A 20,937-nucleotide genomic window follows, 5' to 3' on the forward strand; every position below is an offset into this window, starting at 1 on the left:
GAGATAGAATAGAATAATATTTTTTAAACATAACAATGTTTCTATTTCCTTTTGTTCAGGATGAGAAAAAGATAATTACAATGAAATTTACTACATTGAAAAGGCTTCTCAGTGGCTCAGTGAGAATCCACCTGCCAGTGCAGGAGATGGAGGAGATCTGGGTTTGATCCCTGGGTCATGAAGATCCCCTGGAAGAGGAAGTTGCAACCCCCTCCAGTATTCTTGCCTGGGAAATTCCATGGACAGAGGAGGCTAGCAGGCTACAGTCCATGGGGTCACAGAGTCAGACACGACAGAGTGAGCATGCAGGCACTAAATTTAGCTGATAAATTTAAATTACCCCAGCTCTGCCCTTAAATCAATTGCTTGTGTCTTTCTTCAAGAGTGAGCTCAAGAAAAGAACATATATATCACCTAGAATAAGATATCATTGATTGGTTGTGACTTTTTTGATCACTTTACAAGACAATGTTCCTGAAAGAAGAAGGAAAGCTCTTTTTGTAAATCCAGATCAGAGACTAATGTGTTGCTCTGTGAACAAAAGGAACAAATATAGACGTTAAGATTAAACATTGGTTTAATACTGTAAGAGGGAGCAGTAAATAACTTAGACCAAATCCTTGCAAGATGTGAAGGAGTTGAAAATGTCTACCATTTATATGAAAAATATTGTTTAAACTAAAAGGATACATTTTTTAAACTGAAAAGACTTCAGACATAGTTAATTGCTAATTGTAGAAGTTCTACCACTGCCAGCAAGGAGTTGTCTGGAGTGGTGGTGTCACAAAAAATTATTTGCAGCATAGGAAAAAAAAAAAAAAAGCAAACTCTTAATGTTTTTGGATATTGAAGTGCAGTGTGAATAATTTTTAAACTTTATTATAGTGGAACAATAGCACACGTTCATATAGGGCAATAGGTGTGGCTTTCTTAGAGTAACAATACCTCATTTCCATATATATATGTATATGTTTATATACACATATATATATATATGAAGGACTGTTTTAACATATCTTAATTATTCTGTAGAAAACTAGCAAAAGAATGAGAAACTATTTCATGACCTTTTCCATGATGCTTAAAGCCTTAATACTCCATTATTCAAATTTAGCCTAACATAACCCTAATTATATAGACATTGTTTAGTTATTCTTAAGGACTACAAATTATAGAACCTTGAAAATTTGTCATTTTTTCTTCCAAATTACTTATTCTTCTCCCCTGAATGTTTCTAGGCTTGCTTCACATGAAAGATGTTTTAATAATATTTATTTCAACACGGTCAACTGCTCTTTCTCTTCTGGCAGAGATCTAACAGAGTTTAAATACCCTGATGGCATCCTGCCAGGAATTAGCTGCAGGTAGAAAGATGGAAAGAATCAAAAAAGTAAACAAAGTTTCAACCCACTGAGAGTGCTGCTCCAAGCTAGGCAATAAAGACAACAGGTTTATATGCTGGTTTCTCTTTAGGGAGAGAATGTTGGACAGTTTCCTGTTGATTGATTCTCTAAATCTTTCCCTTTCATGTTCAATCTTTCCACAGTTTTTGCCACTATTTCTACTGTTCTTTCAAGTAGGGAGTTTGATTCCCAGCAGTTCTAATATTGGTTTCTTCCTAGACAAGAAACCTATGAAAATCTTAAAGCCAATGAAATGGAATTTTTACATCATCCATTCATGTGACAAGTTTGTTACGGTCTTTGAAAATTGTATTACGGAGTTCCATTGTAGTCAACCTGTAGTAGTAGATAATGAAAAAATAGCTTAACAATTCAATTTTTATAATAAAAAGACATATGAGTAATATTTATGTGGGTTCTCTCATTTATGCCAAAGAGAAAAGCTCATGGGAAAAACTGATGAAAACCTGGGTTCAGCTTTCTTAGAGTGACTCTTTTTCCATTTTCTGTAATATGGTATATAAGCCGGGAGTATCATGGACAAAAAGATTTGTCTAAGCCTAAAACAGTAGCTCCTATCACTTTGATTCATATAATCCACATTCTTTTCATTCTCTCCAGCTTCCCAGAAAGGCTTTTCCCTACAAATTAAGAACTTTTTCTGTTAATGAAAATGTGAAAATTGCTTGACAATTTCCAATGGTGCTTTCATTCATATGGCTCTGCTTCAAGGAGACAACGATGGTTTTGATTTTCCAACTCCTCCTTCAGTAAGTCTGTGTTGTCCCTGAAGACACCTGACAATTTTTAGTATCCCATCTCTGAACCTAGGGAAAGCCCCTGGAGTAGATATTCTTGTTTTTGTTAACTAGAGGAAGGGCTTGCAGAATAAGATGCCAGAGAGAGAACGGGGTTTCATATTAGTGTTTCCCTGCCAGTGTACAGTGGCAGCATCTACGCCTAGCCTGTGTAGCCACTGAGAAAACTAAGACGAATACAAAAAAAAAAAGGAATCAGATAGCTATATCCAATTTAATTTTAGCTTTAAAATACACAAAAATCCATATTAATATAATGAAGTTAAATGCAGATATACAAATACATATATTATATATATATGCTGCTAAGTCGCTTCAGTCATGTCTGACTCTGTGCGACCCCACAGACAGTAGCCCACCAGACTCCCCCATCCCTGGCATTCTCCTGGCAAGAACACTGGAGTGGGTTGCCATTTCCTTCTCCAATGCATGAAAGTGAAAAGTGAAAGGGAAGTCGCTAAGTTGTGTCTGACTCTTCGCAACCCCATGGACTGCAGCTTACCAGGCTCCTCTGTCTATGGGATTTTCCAGGCAAGAGTACTGGAGTGGGTGCCATTGCCTTCTCCATTATATATATATATATATATATACACACACTTCCTAGGTGGCTCAGGGATAAAGAATCCATCTACAAATGCAGAAGATGAAGGAGACACAGGTTAGATCCCTGGGTTGGGAAGATCCCCTGGGAGAACTCAAGTATTCTTGCCTGGAAAATCCCATGGACAGAGGAACCTGGCAGGTTATATATGGCCCACGGGGTCACAAAGAGTCAGACATAGCTTAGCAAATAAACAACAACTATATATATATATATATAGTTTGAGAAAAATGGGCACTGAATATAAAGATAAAGGTGTTTCTAAGTTAATATAAGATGCAAATTCATATTAGTGAGCAGTACCCACTCTAACTCCCTGAAACTAGCCTACATAAGAGTAGAGTTTTTCAGGAAAGGGAAGCATGGATTTTGTAAGTCTATAAGAGCTACCCATCTTGACATTTCTTTTATCCACCCTCTTCCTCACCTTTATGTGACACCAACTATTCCCATGTGGAAAAGCAAGAGTTCATCACTGGAGCTCAGGCAGCCTCTCTACCCCTGGTTTGTGAAGGGCTGAGCAGTTCAGAATTGCCTGTAGATAACATGGCTTTATTAGGAAATACCCAGGTTCAAGTAATTTTGATAAGAGTTCTCAAGAAAGAGGCCAACAAGGGTGAGGGTCCCCATAAATCCAGTATACTACTCTGGAATGAGTCGAAGGATTATGGTCAAGAAGTTTCTGCCTAATACTGCAGCATGTTAGGGAGCTCTGAAGCCCAGACCACCACTGAGGACTCTGAAAACTCACAAATGCATCCCCAGGCAATTCAGAATTTGGATGCACGCTGTACAGAGAATTATAAAGAGCATTAGCTATATTCATTATCCTTTGTTTTCTATTGCTGCTATAACAATTATTTCATATTCACATATGATATGTGAATATATCATATCATATCATAAATATCACATATTTATGATCCTACAGTTATCCAGATCAGAAATCCTTATGAATATCACCAGATTGAAATTGAGGTGTCAACAGACTATCCTGGAGGCTAGAAGAGAATCTATCTTCTTGGTCATTCACACATTAGCATAATTCAGTTCTGTTCGGCAATCTGAAGTCTCTGATTTCTTACCTGCAGTCAGTGGGAGGCAGCCCATTTCTCCTAGAAGCCTTTGTGCAGCCTTCTCACATAATCCCTTGCATCTCAGAACCAGGAACTGGGCATAAAATCGTCATATTGTTTCTCTGACCTTGTTCTTTCAGGGCATTTCTGATCACAGATGGGAAAGTTTCTCTGCTTATTTCACTCACTTGATCAGATTGGGTCCACTCAGACAATCCAGGACAATCTCATTTCAAAGTCTGTCACCTTAGTTATATCTGCAAAATACCTTTTGTCATGTAAGGCTTACTGTTTTAAGATCTGAGAATTTGGGTGTGGGCATCTTTGGGAGACTGCTATTCTGTGTATCAGGAAAGTGTTAATTGCTCAGTTCTGTTTGACTCTTTGTGACCCCACAGAGTCCGCCAGTCTCCTCTGTCCATGAGATTCTCCAGGCAAGAATACTGGAGTGGGTCGTCATTCCCTTCTCCAGGGATCTTTCCGACACTGGGATGGAACTTGGTCTCCTGCATTGCAGGCAGATTCTTTACTATTTGAGCCTCCAGAGAAACCATACCTGTTTTATTGTTTCCCTTCCTCTCAATGAACTCTGTAAAAGCCAGCAGATGGAGAGAATTATAGTGAATATATACCTATTCAGGTACTGCCAGTATCAAATTTGTTATCTGACTTGAGGAGGGAAAAATATAAATCAGGGTGAGACTAGAGTTTAACTTTGTGCTAGAAAAACTTTTGCAATACCTCAGACTAGCCATAAAACTTTAAGATCTGCCCAAGGTGACATCACAGGGGTGGAAAAGGGTGATTTGAGATAACCAACTGAAAGGAAGAGCTATTTATATATCCACAATAAATTCAACCCATTTAATTAACCCATTGCACATATTTTAATATTTTTGTTTTGTGTTACATTATTGGCAGCAAAGCTGTTTAGAAATGACAGAGACTTTATACTCATTGTAAAAGACTGTTTTTCCCTTGTGCTGGGGAAAGGAGAATCTGAGCTCTTGTTCAATTGACAGCTAGTTTCAATTACATATTTTTATGAAAATTTAAAAATTTCATAAACTATAATCATAATAATCATTAATTGCCCAAATTAACAAATTCTCTTAAATTACACAGGCATTAAATGACAGAAGGCAAGTTGAATCTGCATTAGCTTTACTTCAAATTAAGGGTCTTAACAGATAGAACACTTATTATTTTCTCTTATATTTTAATAAATATATATTTTTTGGATACTCAAACAGCAGGAAAAAGTTTTATGGCAGAGTATTCTGAAAGATGACCTTATTACTTTACAGAAGTGTGAGTACAGGGAAATCTCAACAACTATGCTCTGTATTTGTAAAAGAGATTAGATATAATTTTCAGACAGATGGAATTATCAAGGAATGAAGAATATAGTGAAGACATTTTTTGAAATATCTTATAAGCCTCACTTATTTTTTTTACATTTGTAAGAAATTTTTAAAACAGAATAATAATTATACTATATGTAAACAGAAGTTAGAAGCAATATTCAACACAAGACCACAGTATTTGCACCTCACACCACTTTAAAATACCACTATTATATGGAGTAGTTGTGAAAACATTGTTTCAAAATGATTAGCTTACTTGAAAATTTTAAAAATTCAACTTTGCATTACATTTAAGGAAATAAATTAAAAACACACCTTGACGTAAATTTTGAAGACAAAGAGGAAATAGGCCTTTGGGCAGATGGGAGAAGGTGTAAGCTAGATGGGAATAGTAAAGGAACACTTTAGGTTCACCACAAAGAGAATAATATTTTTAAAGTAAGTGGGTTAATAATGCGGTTAGTAACGTGCTGGGGAAAATAATACTGCTGTTATAAGAACAAACCCCAAGGCTCAGCGGCTTCACATTCACTCAAAGGATTCTTATTCACACAAATTCCAATGCAGTTGTTTCTTGATTTGGTGACCTTCTTTCTAGTGGTAACTCCATTGAGAGACCTTTTCTAGTTCTGTTGTTAAAATGTGGAAAGGCCTCTGTTGGAACCTCCTCATAGAGTAGAAAGGTGAGGAGACAACACTGGTGGAAGTAGTGAAGGTCTAAGGGACTAAGCATTGCATTATTTTTCCATTCAAAAAAAAAAAAAAAAAAAAAACAAAAACAAAAAAAAGATGAGGTTACCAGAACAAAAAGAATATAGCAATAGTTAAAATTTGGATAAAACCATATCAATAATTACATGTATGTCAAATACCATGGTAGAAGAGATGGAAATTGATTCAGTTCAATTTAGTCACTCAGTTGTGTCCGACTCTTTGTGACCCCATAGATTGCAGCACGCCAGGCCTCCCTGTCCATCACCAACTCCTGAAGTCCACCCAAACCCATGTCCAACTCTAACATCCATACATGACCACTGGAAAAACCATAGCCTTGACTAGATGGACCTTTGTTGGCAAGTAATGTCTCTGCTTTTGAATATGCTGTCAAAGTTGGTCATAACTTTCCTTCCAAGGAGTAAGCGTCCTTTAATTTCATGGCTGCAATCACCATCTGCAGTGATTTTGAAGCCCAGAAAATTAAAGTCAGCCACTGTTTCCACTGTTTCCCCATCTATTTGCCATGAAGTGATGGGACTGGATGCCATGATCTTTGTTTTCTGAATGTTGAGCTTTAAGCCAAGTTTTTCACTCTCTTCTTTCACTTTCATCAAGAGGCTCTTTCATTCTTCTTCAATTTCTGCATATCTGAGGGTGGTGTCATCTGCATATCTGAGGTTATTGATATTTCTCCCGGCAATCTTGATTCCAGCTTGTGATACCTCCAGCCCAGCGTTTCTCATGATGTACTCGGCATATAAGTTAAATAAGCAGGGTGACAATATACAGCCTTCATGTGTTCCTTTTCCTATTTGGAACCAGTCTGTTGTTCCATGTCCAGTTCTAACTGTTGCTTCCTCACCTGCATACAGATTTCTCAAGAGGCAGGTCAGGTGCTCTGGAATACCCATCTCTCAGAATTTTCCAGTTTATTGTGATCCACACAGTCAAAGGCTTTGGCATAGTCAATAAAGCAGAAATGGATGTTTTTCTGGAACTCTCTTGCTTTTTCCATGATCCAGCAGATGTTGGCAATTTGATCTCTGGTTCCTCTGCCTTTTCTAAAACCAGCTTGAACATCTGGAAGTTCATGGTTCACGAGTTGCTGAAGCCCGGCTTGGAGAATTTTGAGCAATACCTTACTAGCGTGTGAGATGAGTGCAATTGTGTGGTAGTTTGAGCATTCTTTGGCATTGCCTTTCTTTGGGATTGTGTGGGGAACAAAGTATAAAGAAGGTTGGGAAGTACTTGCAAACAAGACTCTCAACCAGGGCTGAATATTCTTGCAAAGGAGATGTTCTGCCCAGAATTCTCTGATCCCGTGGGAAAAGAACATTTCTTGCATACAAGGATGTTTCTCTGATTCCTCAAAAGGAACAGACCCGGGGACAAAATGGATTCTAAGTTGATAAGGAAGTTCTCAAAACAAAGTCTTAGCTGCAGTAAATAAGTTAAGGTAAAGGTTATCTCTCCCCGCGCCTGCGCACTGTATGGCAACTTGCCCCACAGATTGTTGTGCAAAAGATATAAAATAAAGCAGCTGCAAGAAGCAGCAGAAAGATTCTAATCACTCTGCAGTGTTGGTGTTTCATTCCGTCGCTAGCAGATTGGAATGAAAACTGAACTTTTCCAGTCCTGTGGCCACTGCTGAGTTTTCCAAATTTGTTGGCATATTGAGTGCAGCACTTTCACAGCATCATCTTTCAGGATTTGAAATAGCTCACCTGGAATTCCATCACCTCCACTAGCTTTGTTCAGAGTGATGCTTTCTAAGGCCCACTTGACTTCACATTCCAGGATATCTGGCTCTACGTGAGTGATCATACCATCGTGATTATCTTGGTAGTGAAGATCTTTTTTGTACAGTTCTTTGTGTATTCTTGCCACCTCTTCTTAATATCTTCTGCTTCTGTTAGGTCCACACCATTTCTGTCCTTTATCAAGCCCATCTTTGCATGAAATTTTCCCTTGGTATTTCTAATTTTCTTGAAGAGATCTCTAGTCTTTCCCATTCTGTTATTTTCCTCTATTTCTTTGCATTGATCGCTGAGGAAGGCTTTCTTCTCTCTTTGCTATTCTTTGGAAATCTGCATTCAGATGCTTATATCTTTGCTTTTCTCCTTTGCTTTTCGTCTCTCTTCTTTTCACAGCTATTTGTAAGGCCTCCCCAGGCAGCCATTTTGTTTTTTTGCATTTCTTTTCCATGGGGATGGTCCTTATCCCTTTCTTCTGTACAGTCTCATGAACCTCCGTCCATAGTTCATCAGGCACTCTATCTATCAGATCTAGTCCCTTAAATCTATTTTCACTTCCACTGCATAATCATAAGGGATTTGATTTAAGTCATACCTGAATGGTCTAGTGGTTTTCCCTACTTTCTTCAACTTAAGTCTGAATTTCTCAATAAGGAGCTCATGATCTGAGCCACAGTCAGCTCCTGGTCTTGGTTTTGCTTACTGTATAGAGCTTCTCCATCTTTGGCTGCAAAGAATATAATCAGTCTGATTTTGGTGTTGACCATCTGGTGATGTGCATGTGTAGAGTCTTCTCTTGTGTTGTTGGAAGAGTGTGTTTGCTATGACCAGTGCAATTTCTTGGCAAAACTCTGTTAGCCTTTGCCCTGCTTCATTCTGTATTCCAAAGTCAAATTTGCCTGTTACTCCAGGTGTTTCTTGACTTCCTACTTTTGCATTCCAGTCCCCTATAATGAAAAGGATATATTTTTGGGGTGTTAGTTCTAAAAGGTCTTGTAGGTCTTCATACAACCATTCAACTTCAGCTTCTTCAGCATTACTGGTTTGGGGCATAGACTTGGATTACTGTGATATTGAATGGTTTGCCTTGGAAATGAATAGAGATCATTCTGTCATTTTTGCTAAAAATACAAAAAGCAAATCTAACAGATTTGACTCATATTAGCAATTGGAGACTTCATCATTCTTCTAGGTAAGTGGCAAAACATGTAGATAAAAAGTTAAAATATATATTTAATGTTTAATTTGAACTAATTGACAGTTTTTATCACTGCAGCTGAAACTACAGAAAATATACTGTAAATGTAATGTGCTACTGCAAATGTAATGTTCTCCTCAAAAGTATATGATAGACTTTGAAACAATTATTCATTAAATTTAAAAATGTAGTATTTAACCACAGCAGAATTAAATTAGAAATCATTGACATGAAGAAATCTGTGGGGAAAATAAACAAATTAGAAAAATCTGAATAATAAATGGTCAAAGAGGAAATCACAGGGGAAATTAAAAATCTTTCAAATTGAATGACAATGGAAAGAAAAATTCAAACAGTGCAATTTAACCCAGTGTTAAGGTGGATACTATACCTTTAACTGCTCATATAAAAATATTTTTTCAAAGTAAATGAATAAGTTTCTATCTATAGAGAGTTGGAAAAACAAAGTAAACTAAGCCCAAAGTAATTAGACGGGAAGGTATACTAATTGACATAAAAAATTATAATAAATGAAATTAAAATTAATAAATATATAGAGAAATTAGGTCAAAACTGATTATTTGAAAACTAATACAATCTGTAAGCATATAGAGAGGCTGAAAAATTTTTAAGAAGTAAAGCAAGTATGAGTAATACCAGAAATGTGAAAAAGGACATACTTCTACGTGTTTTATAAACTCTTTAAGGAAAGTAGAATAAAAATAGACCAAATCAACACACAAAGCACTAAATAATCTGAGTTGCTCAAATCTACTTTAAGAAAAGATTCTGTATTCATAAATTTTGAATTGGAATATCAGTAAATAAAAAAAACCATTAGACCTGTATAGCTTCACTGATGATTCCATTAAACATTTAAGAAAGAAAAAAATATCAATACTACAGAAACTCTTTTAAAAATAAAGACCAAACTCTTCTCACCTCATTTTACAAGGTTTAACCCAGGATAATGATATCAAGAGTTGACTCATTGGAAAAGACTCTGATGCTGGGAGGGATTGGGGGCAGGAGGAGAAGGGGACGACAGAGGATGAGATGGCTGGATGGCATCACTGACTCGATGGACATGAGTCTGAGTGAACTCCAGGAGTTGGTGATGGGCAGGGAGGCCTGGCGTGCTGTGATTCATGGGGTTGCAAAGAGTCAGACATGACTGAGCAACTGAACTGAACTGAACTGAATATCAAAATCTGAAGAAGAAATTTTAAGACCAGAAAATTACATGCAAAAAAGATTATATAACTCCTTGGAAAAATTCTTAACAAAATATTAGAAAATTTAATACAGAAATATATTAAAAGTATAATGCACCACAAGCAAATGGAGTTTATATCAGGAAATCAAATTGCTTTAATGCTTGACACTAATAAAGATAACATTATAAATAGAATAAAAATGAAAAATTATATGATTATTTCAATAGTTTAAGAAAAATTGTTTGAGAAAATTCAACATCTGTACATGCTTGAAAAATTCAAAATATGAATAGAAAAAATGTTATTTATAAGGCATATTAAAAGTATCTCATGTTAATAAATCACTAGGAAAGAACAGAAAGTTTTGAAATATATCTACATGAGTAGTCAATTTATTTGCAACAAAAGTACCAAGAAGATTGGGTAAAAGGAAAGTATTTTCAACAGGTAGACTTTGGCCACCTTATGCAAAGAGCTGACTCATTTGAAAAAACCCTGATGCTGGAAAGAATTGAAGGTGGGAGGAGTAGGGTATGACGTAGGATGAGATGGTTGGATGGCATCACCGACTCAATGGACATGAGTTTGAGTAAACTCCGGGGGTTGGTGATGGACAGGGTGGCCTGGTGTGCTGCAGTCCATGGGGTTGTAGAGTCAGACACGACTGAGCGACTGAACTGAATTCAGTGTTGGACTAAATGGATAAACACAATAGAAAAAGAGTGAGCTTTGAACCCTATCTCACACAATCCTCAAAAATTAAAGACAAATACAAAGCTTGAGATTTTAGCTTTAGTATATAGGAAAGGGCTTTTCAGGTAGAGCTCGTGGTAAAGAACCCTGCCTGCCAATGCAGGAGACATAAGACACTCGAGTTCAATCCCTGAATGTGGAAGATCCTCTGGAAGAGGGTATGGCAACCCACTCTAGTGTTCTTACTTGAACAATTCCATGGACAGAGGAGCCAGAGGGGGCTATAGTCCATAGGGTTGCCAAGAGTTGGACACTACTGAAGTGACTTAGCAAACACAAATATGGGAGAAAGCCTGCACAGCTTTGGGGTAAGCAAAGATTTCATAGACAAAACTAACTGAATAAGCAGTTGTAAATTAGAATTATTTAAATAAATGTTCGCTCATGAAAATACACCACTAAGAACTTGATAAAGGTAAATATAAATAGTGAAAACATATTTTCTATGTATATAATATATTAATTTTTAGAATATATGAAATTAATTAAAAGTCAGTAATAGATAATCCAATGTAAAATGTTTATTTGAACTGATATTTTTGTAGTCATTAAGAATATGAAAAAGAACTCAGCAGCATCATTATCCATTAAATGTAAATTAAAACCATAATGAGATGGTTTCATATCCACTAGCCTGTGTTTAACAATATCAAATATTGTGAAGCATATATATGGAACTCTTCTACTTTACTAGGGACAGTGTAAAATGATACATTTTTTTGTAAAATTACTCAGAAATTTTGTATAAATTTAAAAATCCAACTACCCTATGACCCAAAATTTCCACTTCTATATATCTGCAGAAAACATAAAAACATTCCTACAATAATTCTTGTACAAAAATGTTCTTTTTTAATAAGCACCTCAAACCGTATATAACCCAAACACCTATCCATTTCAATTAAATTGTATTCATACAATTGTATATTTCTTAGCAATAAAAACAAAAGAAGCTAATAAATACAGCACACGGATGGATCTCAAAAACATTGTTTCAGATTCTATGTACAGGTAAGCTCATAGTGTATTTGTCTTCGACTCATTCCACTTAGCATAATGCCTTCAAGTTTCATCTATGTTGTTGCAAAAGGCAAGATTTCTTTCTTTTTTAAGGCTGAATAATATTCTGTTCTATTTTCTATTTTCTTAATCCATTTATCCAACAAAGGACATATGTTGCTTCTATGTCTTACCTACTGTAAATAATGCTGCAAGAAAAATGAGGGTATATTTCATGTGACTGTTTTTGTTTCCTTCAGATACATACCCAGGTGTAGAATTGTTGGATCATATGGTAGATCTAGTTTTTAATTTTTAGAGGATACTCTACCCTGTATTCCAGTACCAATTTACATTCACACCCATAGTTCATAAGGGTTCCATTTTTCCCCTATCCTCACCAACACTTGTTAGTTTTTTGTTTTGCTTACATTGATAACAATTTAATTAACAATAAAGTTAAGAAAAGAAATTTTATTGATATTTGAGCCTAACTGAGGGTTATGACCTGGGAAGCAGATTCTGAGAAAGTTCTGAGAACTGTTCCACCTGTTAGAAGTCTTAAGCACAGTCATATACATTTTTGAGACCAAGGACTGTACATCAGAATGGCAAAACAGTATTTTACAGTAAATTCACCAAGGCTGAGTAGTCTAGGTAAGACGTGTGAAGAGCCAGCAGCAAGACACCATGACAACGTACAGAACTGTGAAAGAATTTTATTTGTTTGAGAAGTTACATTGCTATCATCAAAAGAAAGAAAAAAAAAAGATGATGTTTATGTTGAGCAGGCACTCCCATCTTCAGGAGCTCTGGTTAATGTGTAATGCAGATGTGCACTGCACATTACAGAGGGAAGGAGGAGACCCAAACAAACACACCAAAAGGACTTAATGTTTGATTTTTTGCCTTGTCTTAAAATATAAAATCTGTTTAATCACCTATATGTGAAATCTAAAACACTAAAACCTCTGAACTCATAGATACAGAGAACAGGTTGGTGGGAGGAGGAGAATGGACAACATTGGTGAAGGCAGTAAAATGGTACAAGCTTCCAGTCATAAAATAAATAAGTCCTGGGACTGCAATATACAGCATATAGACTATAGTTAATAATGAGTGTGCATACATATATGTTCAGTTCAGTTCAGTTCAGTCACTCAGTCGTGTCCGAATCTTTGCAAGCCCATGAATTGCAGAACGCCAGGCCTCCCTGTCCATCACCAACTCCCGGAGTTCACTCAGACTCATATCCATCGAGTCAGTGATGCCATCCAGCCATCTCATCCTGTTGTCTCCTTCTCCTCCTGCCCCCAATCCCTCCCAGCATCAGAGTCTTTTCCAATGAGTCAACTCTTCACATGAGGTGGCCAAAGTACTGGAGTTTCAGCTTTAGCATCATTCCTTCCAAAGAAATCCCAGGGCTGATCTCCTTCAGAATGGACTGGGTGGATAATGATTGTGCATGCATATATGTTCAGTCATATTCGATTCTTTGAGACCCCATGAACTGTAGCCTGCTCGGCTTCTCTATCCATGGAATTTTCCAGGCATGAATACTGGTGTAGTTTGCCATATCTTATGCCAGGGGATCTTCCTGACCCAGCGACTGAACCCACATCTCTTGCATCTCCTTCATTGGTAGTCAGATTATTTATCACTGCACCACCTGGGGAGCCCACAGAGTTACTAATACTATATTGTATAATTGAAGGTTCCTATAAGAGTAGATCTTGTAAGTTCTTGTTATGGTGGGAAAAATGCAACTATGTGTAGTGATGAATGTTAACTAAACATATTGTGATGATCATTTTGTAACACATACAAATATCAAATCATTAGCTGTACATCTGAAAACAATATAATGTTTGATGTTACTTATACCTCAATTTAAAAAACATGATTTGGGCAAAAGAATCTAGTTAAAAATGAGTTTATATTTATGACTGTACTTATATGAAGCTAAAGAACAGACAAAAGAATTATATGGTGAATGAAATCAGAGCATTTTATTTCATATATGATGAGAATTGAATAGAAAGAGGTTTATTTTCAGGAGTAAATGAACCATGGTTAGAAATACAGGGAAAAGGGAGGGCAGGAGAGAGGTAATAAAGTATATTGTTCAAGCAGAATCATGTCAGTGTAACAGCACAACCCTATGATCCTTGTCCCCCATGTCCTCTGCCTGCCTTTTGGCTGTGGAAAAGCTTTAGCCAAAGAAGTTTAAACAGAGAAGTGAGAACATGTGAAAACAAAGGAAAACAGTCAAAGGAGACAAAATAATAATAGTTTAGTCATTAAGCATAGTCAGAGACCCTTAGTTCCTTCTCAGGGGCTATAGATAATATTCTGAGCCATATCCTGTGAGCTGTCTTAAGCTACTGAAACTCCCACCAGGTGGAGAAGTTAACTATGTGATGAGCAGACTATAACCATGGAATCCACAATTCTAAGAATTGGCCTCAAGAAATGGAAACCAACTGACCCTGGAACTGAAGATGTTGTCATTGTTGTTTGGTCACTAAGCAGTATCTGACGCTTTTCTGCAACTCCATGGACTGTAGCCCACCAGACTTCTCTGTCTGTGGGACTCCCCAGGCAAGAATACTGAAGTGGGCTGCCATTTCCTTTTCTAGCGGATTTTCCCAACCTAGCAATTGAATCTGCATCTCCTGCATTGGCAGGCAGATTCTTTAAAACTGAGCCACCAGGGAAACCCAGGAACTGAAGATTAATTGTACTTAAAAGAATCAGAATGATGCTAGTCAGACCATCGATGACCAATGTCAAAATGACTGTCGAAGCCAACTGTACAATTCCTACAGGTAGGCCCTTCCTTCAACCTATAAAATCTCTAGCTCCTTAATTTTCACAGGGGAGGAGTTGGCTTTTGGACAGGAGTCTGCCCTACCTCCTGGTTGCCAACATCCAAAATAAAACAAACTTTTCTTTGCACCAAGCTGGCCTCTTTATTGGCTTTTGAGTGGTGAGCAGCAGGACCCCACTTACAGTTACAACACTATCAACACCTACTCCCCAAGCCCCAGACACTGATATCCAGCACTGAAGGTTATGTCTACTAGAAAGCAAAGACATGACTTACTTATTACTCCCTGTTTATTAATTTATTGATTTGTTTGTAAAAATAATTCATAATAGAGAAAAGATGTATTGAAACTGATACATTGCTCAGCCAAAAGATATCATGAATGACTATTGGTGTATCAAACTTAGAAAACAACCAGCAGAGACTGAGGCAGAATAAGGGAGTGTTTGAAGACTTTTATCTTCTGGAGGAGTGCTTAGTCACTCAGTCATGTACAACTCTTTGTGACCCCATGGACTGTAGCCCAACAGGTTCCTCTGTCCATGGGGATTCTCCAGGCTAGAATACGGGAGTGGGTTACCATGCTCTCCTCCAGGGGATCTTCCCGACCCAGAGATTGAAACCAGGTCTCCTGCACTGCACACAGATTCTTTACCACCTGAAGTACCAGGGAAATGACATTAATCAATACCTGTCAGGTATGATCTGGTGGGGTTCAGTTGCTGGGAAAAGATAATTAAAAGCAAGATCTCCTATAAATCAACTGTTTTGCAATAAAAGTTTAAAAACAAAACAAAAAACCCAGAATCTTGTTCCAGTCCAAAAAAACTTTCTCCACAAATGTAGAAGAGAAAAAAAAAAAAAAAAGTTGATTATTGAATATGCCTTGAACTGAAATGTGATATGTATCAGAGGTAATGTATTAAGAGATTGCAAAGAGACAAAAAGAAAGACTGCCCTTTAATACAACCATGAAGATACTACCCATTACATATATGTTCTCAAGTGAGAGGACTTCACACCACCATTTGTCACAAATAATTCATCCTAAATCCTGTGGAGCGACAGAAAATGAGATGGTTAGATGGCATTGACTCAATGGACATGAGTTTGAGCAAACTCTGGGAGATAGTAAAGGACAGAAAAGCCTGGCATGCTGCAGTCCATAGGATCGCAAAGACTTGGGCTCAACTGAGCAACTGAACAACAACAAATTCTATGGACTATGGGAGCAATCATCTGCATTAGTGAATTGGCTTTATCCACAGGAAAGATGTACTTTTGCAACTTCAAGCAGGGCATCTATAGAGATTAGGCTCCTGCCTGCCCAGGTGAACTGGGAGGTAAAGGCTTTATTTTTCCTGATGATAACATTTAAAAGAGATAGATAATTTGGGGTAGTAAAGATGGGAAGAGGTTTATTTAGCTTTTTAAAAGTTTACATTCATTTCAAAGAGATAGACAGAAAAGTATCATTACAAATTTTCTAATGTCAATGCTTTAAGAAAAAGGTTGTTTTTCTGTCTCTGTCATGTCCATCTCTTTGCAACTCCAGAATCAGGCAGGCTTCCCTGTCCTTCACTAGCTCCCGGAGTTTGCTCAAACTCATGTCCATTGAGTGGATGATGAAGAGAGGCGAACTAATATTCTTTCCCTTATTTTCCACAGGGAAAACTTTTATTTTAAATTTAAATTTTACCTTACACAGACTCCTTTTACCCCCTCTATCTAACTTTTCATTTTTTTAAAATATTGCTAGATAGGGCTCTAATTGAAATTTAAAGTTTACCATGTTATATTTTCCCATTAGTTCTCAATAACTCAACACACTTAATATAAACACTTCAAAATCTTTAACATGCCCAACAAGACCACATTTTTGTCTTTGCCTGTAATTGCAGTATGAGCTCACTGCATTTTTTTCCTTATCTCACTACTTTCAGTCATGTTAATTAAAATTTGTAATTCATAAAATTTGACGTTATGTCTCTTCTCACTCTTTTGCTATATGGAATTTCCGTTTCCCTGCTCCTCATCTGGTGAGCTCATTTTCATCCTGTAGCCTAGCTTTCTCTGATTCCAAAAACTTAGATCACTTTTCTATACTTTTTCAAGTTACCCTCTGTTTTCTGGCCTTCCATTATGGTTCAGCTGGTAAAGGATCCGCCTGCAATGTGGGAGACATGGGTTCAATCCCTCGGTTGGGATGATCCCCTGGAGAAGGAAAAGGCTACCCACTCCAGTAGTCTGGCCTAGAGAATTCCACGGACTATACAGTCCATGGTGTCACAAAGAGTCAGACACAACTGAGTGACTTTCACTTTCACTTATGTTTTTCTTTATACTCATTACCCAGAAGAGTTCTTGGATTATTGTGGGTGTTCAATTAATATTTGCTTAATGTAAAAGCTTTAGAATCAAATGGTCATAGTAATTATAGCTCTATTCAAAAATCTTAAACCCTCAGGAGTTGAAAACCAGAAAAAACAGGTGCAACCCATCAAAACTCATTTTAATCATTAACTACTTTGATTTAGCATCTGCCTACACTTGTCTATAACATCAAAACTTGAATAATTTATCATCTAATAATAAAGGCATATGAAATGTAAGCTATTAATTAAAATTTAATATGGAACTTGAAATAGTTAAGCAGTTAATTGCATACATCTCATTGGAGGCATCAAAATTATTTTACTAGACTTATAGCATCCTGGAGAAGGAAATGGCAATCCACTCCAGTACTATTGCCTGGAAAATCCCATGGACAGAGGAGCCTGGTAGGCTGCAGTCCATGGGGCCACAAAGAGTCGGACATGACTTAGCGACATTCCTGTCATTCCTGGCCTATAGCATCAGTCATTAGATCAGGCTATAGCTATTTAAAATCGCTTGCCATTGGGTTTTATTCAGGTAAAATTGTCAAGTTTTCAAATTTCACAAAACTTTCTTCAACATTCTGAAACTGATGGAACTTCAAATAAGCAACAATGGAGTTTCAGTAGCATAAAGCAAAACTTGAAATCCAGCAAGGATGTAAGAAAAATAATATCCAAATCAGTGTCACCTCACAGTTAGTGACAGTCTATCCTTCTCTCAGTGACCAATAAAATAGTTCAGTAAAAATCCTTACCATTAAGGAAAGAAATGGACAGAACTCTGAAACGCAAGAAAAAACAAAACTAAAAACAGTTAATATGTTAGAGTAATTGCTATCTGACAAACAATGTGACCTAGATAAAGAAACAGAGGGAGAAAAGGATCAAAGTTTTTGTTCATACCAATTTGTAGGATAGAATAAAAAAAGGTCTTTAAATAGAAGTTAAAAGTTAGTTATATAAATAATCTTAGTGAAAAATTCTTTCAAAATCTATCCTACTCTCTATTAAGGGATTATTATTTCTGCCCAGCAAATATTTATTTGTTTTTATTTAGATTATTATTGTCATTATTATTATATGTCTCAGCAGGTTTTCTTGTCAAAAGAGCTACGTAAAATAAGAAAACTACAATTGATTCAACTCCTATGGTATACTGGAAAACTTTATTATATGTAAATAGATGACAGGAATATAGATAAATAGATAGATCTAGATAGATGAATGGATTAATAAAATCATCTTTACTATTAAAAATGATGAAATTGAAGTGCAGATCAGTTCAGTTCAGTTCAGTCGCTCAGTGGTGTCTGACTCTTTGCAACCCCATGAATCGCAGCACGCCAGGCCTCCCTGTCCATCACAAACTCCCAGAGTTCACTCAGACTCACGTCCATCAAGTCAGTGATGCCATCCAGTCATCTCATCCTCTGTCGTCCCCTTCTCCTCCTACCCCTAATCCCTCCAAGCATTAAAGTCTTCCAATGAGTCAACTCTTCGCATGAGGTGGCCAAAGTACTGGAGTTTCAGCTTTAGCATCATTCCTTCCAAAGAAATCCCAGGGCTGATTTCCTTCAGAAAGGACTGGTTGGATCTCCTTGCAGTCCAAGGGACTCTCAAGAGTCTTCTCCAACACCACAGTTCAGAAGCGTCGATTCTTCGGCGCTCAGCCTTCTTCACAGTCCAACTCTCACATCCATACATGACCACTGGAAAAACCATAGCCTTGACTAGACGGACCTTAGTCGGCAAAGTAATGTCTCTGCTTTTGAATATGCTTTCTAGGTTGGTCATAACTTTTCTTCCAAGGAGTAAGTGTCTTTTAATTTCATGGCTGCAATCACCATCTGCAGTGATTTTGGAGCCCATAAAAATAAAGTCTGACACTGTTTCCACTGTATGCAAATTAACATATGCATATGGCTATGGACTAGAAGAAGGTGACTGGAACTCAGAATTCTCTAACTCTTAATTTGGTTTTCCCCCTGCCACTGCCCCTTCTGCACACATATGCACAGGTTGTAAAACAATAAAAATCACCACTTTTTAATAATGCAACTGCATTATTAATAAAGAACCTTTGGTCTTACAGTTTCTCTAATATATGATAATATTTTGATTAGAATAAAATATTCACATCACTACTCAATATATTTTCAGTGCTCAGAGCAAAAGCATAATGAGAATAGGGATTTTAAAACTTGATTACTGATTAAATTGTGCATTGAAGTGCTTTATTAATTATTCCAGGGATTTTTACTGCTTATTTATTTAGGTTTGTATTCTTCATGTTTAGAGAGATATATTGACTTGTTCTCCTTCTCATTGCATTTAATACATGAGTACTAATTAGAACCCTCATTATGTAGTAGAGATCAGAGAAGTTAAGTAATTTATGCAAGGTCACACAGCACCATGGTGGCAGAGCTAAGGCTAATGCACATCTAACTCCAAATCTAAAACCCATTTTGGCTACTGGCATCCTACAATGTCAGTAAATAGGATTGAGTAGATTACATAAACCTTGTGATAATGTTTATTCCATGGTTATCAAGACCCCCATCTTTCAATTTTGATTCATTTTACCATACCAATATTTTTGTTAAATCTCCTTGCAAACTTGCTACTTGATGGTCTACTGAATGACCTTATTAAAATGTGGTTACTGATCAAATCTTTAAAAAATTGTTGAATGTCAGTATTTACCTACAAAATGGGTTAAATGTTGGTGAGCAAGCTCTAACCCACACCAGTTTTGTGAGATACTATAGGACTTCCCAGGTGGCTCAGTGGGCAAAGAATCCACTTGAAATGCAGGAGATGAAGGAAACTTGGGTTTGATACCTGGGTTGGGAAGAGGGCATGGCAACCTGCAGGAGGGCATGGCAACCCACTCCAGTATTCTTGCCTGGAGAATTCCAAGGACAGAGGAGCCTGCAGAATTATAATCCATAGGGTCGCAAAGAGTCAGCCACGACTGAAGTGACTGAGCACATACACACACACACACACACACATGTTAACTACCCAACAGCTATTCCTTATTATTCCTGAAGTGGAGCCTCACTTTTTCTTCTGGGGCCAGTGCATCCACATTCATAGGATGACTCATAGTTTACCTAGTCCAATAATGATATTACTCTTTTGTGCAGTGTTTGGTCTTAGGAATGGGCTGTGAAGTATTTCTTGCAATAGAAATATTTGTGCCCCAGAAAAAGAAATAGAATATAAGCAAAAAATCACATGCAGCTCTCTTGGCACCATAAAAGGAGACATTTTTATACACTGAGAATGGCAGAACTGAAAGATGGAAAGAGTTTGAAACCTCAACCCCTGTAACACGTACTTGACCCCAATATTTCTGGCTCTCCTGTCAAGTTGGTATGCTTGTAGGCAATTTTAACCAGAACCATCCTTCAGTGATACACAAGTTTGTCAGGTAGGAAGGACAAATAATTTTTTTCATTTACAGGGTATCAGTTCAGGTGCTCAGTCACTTCTGACTCTTTGCAACCCCATGGACTGCAGCACGCCAGGCCTCCCTGTCCATCACCAACTCCTGGAGTTTACTCAAACTCATGTCCATTGACTCAGTGATGCCATCCAACCATCTCATCCTCTGTCATCCCCTTATAACAATAATTAAAATTGTAACTTTTGTCTAAGTATTTGTTTTTAATTATTTATTGTTGTTTCTAGGAGTACAGAAGTTAACGGTACAGATAAATCTCCTTTGTGATTTTTTTTCTTTTTTTGGTAGGGAAGAAAGAAATGGCAACCCATACCAGTATTCTTGCTTAGAAAATCCCACAGAAGAGCTTGGTGG

This window comes from Oryx dammah, unplaced genomic scaffold (assembly GCF_014754425.2).
Source record: "Oryx dammah isolate SB20612 unplaced genomic scaffold, SCBI_Odam_1.1 HiC_scaffold_20, whole genome shotgun sequence".
NCBI classification, from domain to species: Eukaryota; Metazoa; Chordata; class Mammalia; order Artiodactyla; family Bovidae; genus Oryx; species Oryx dammah.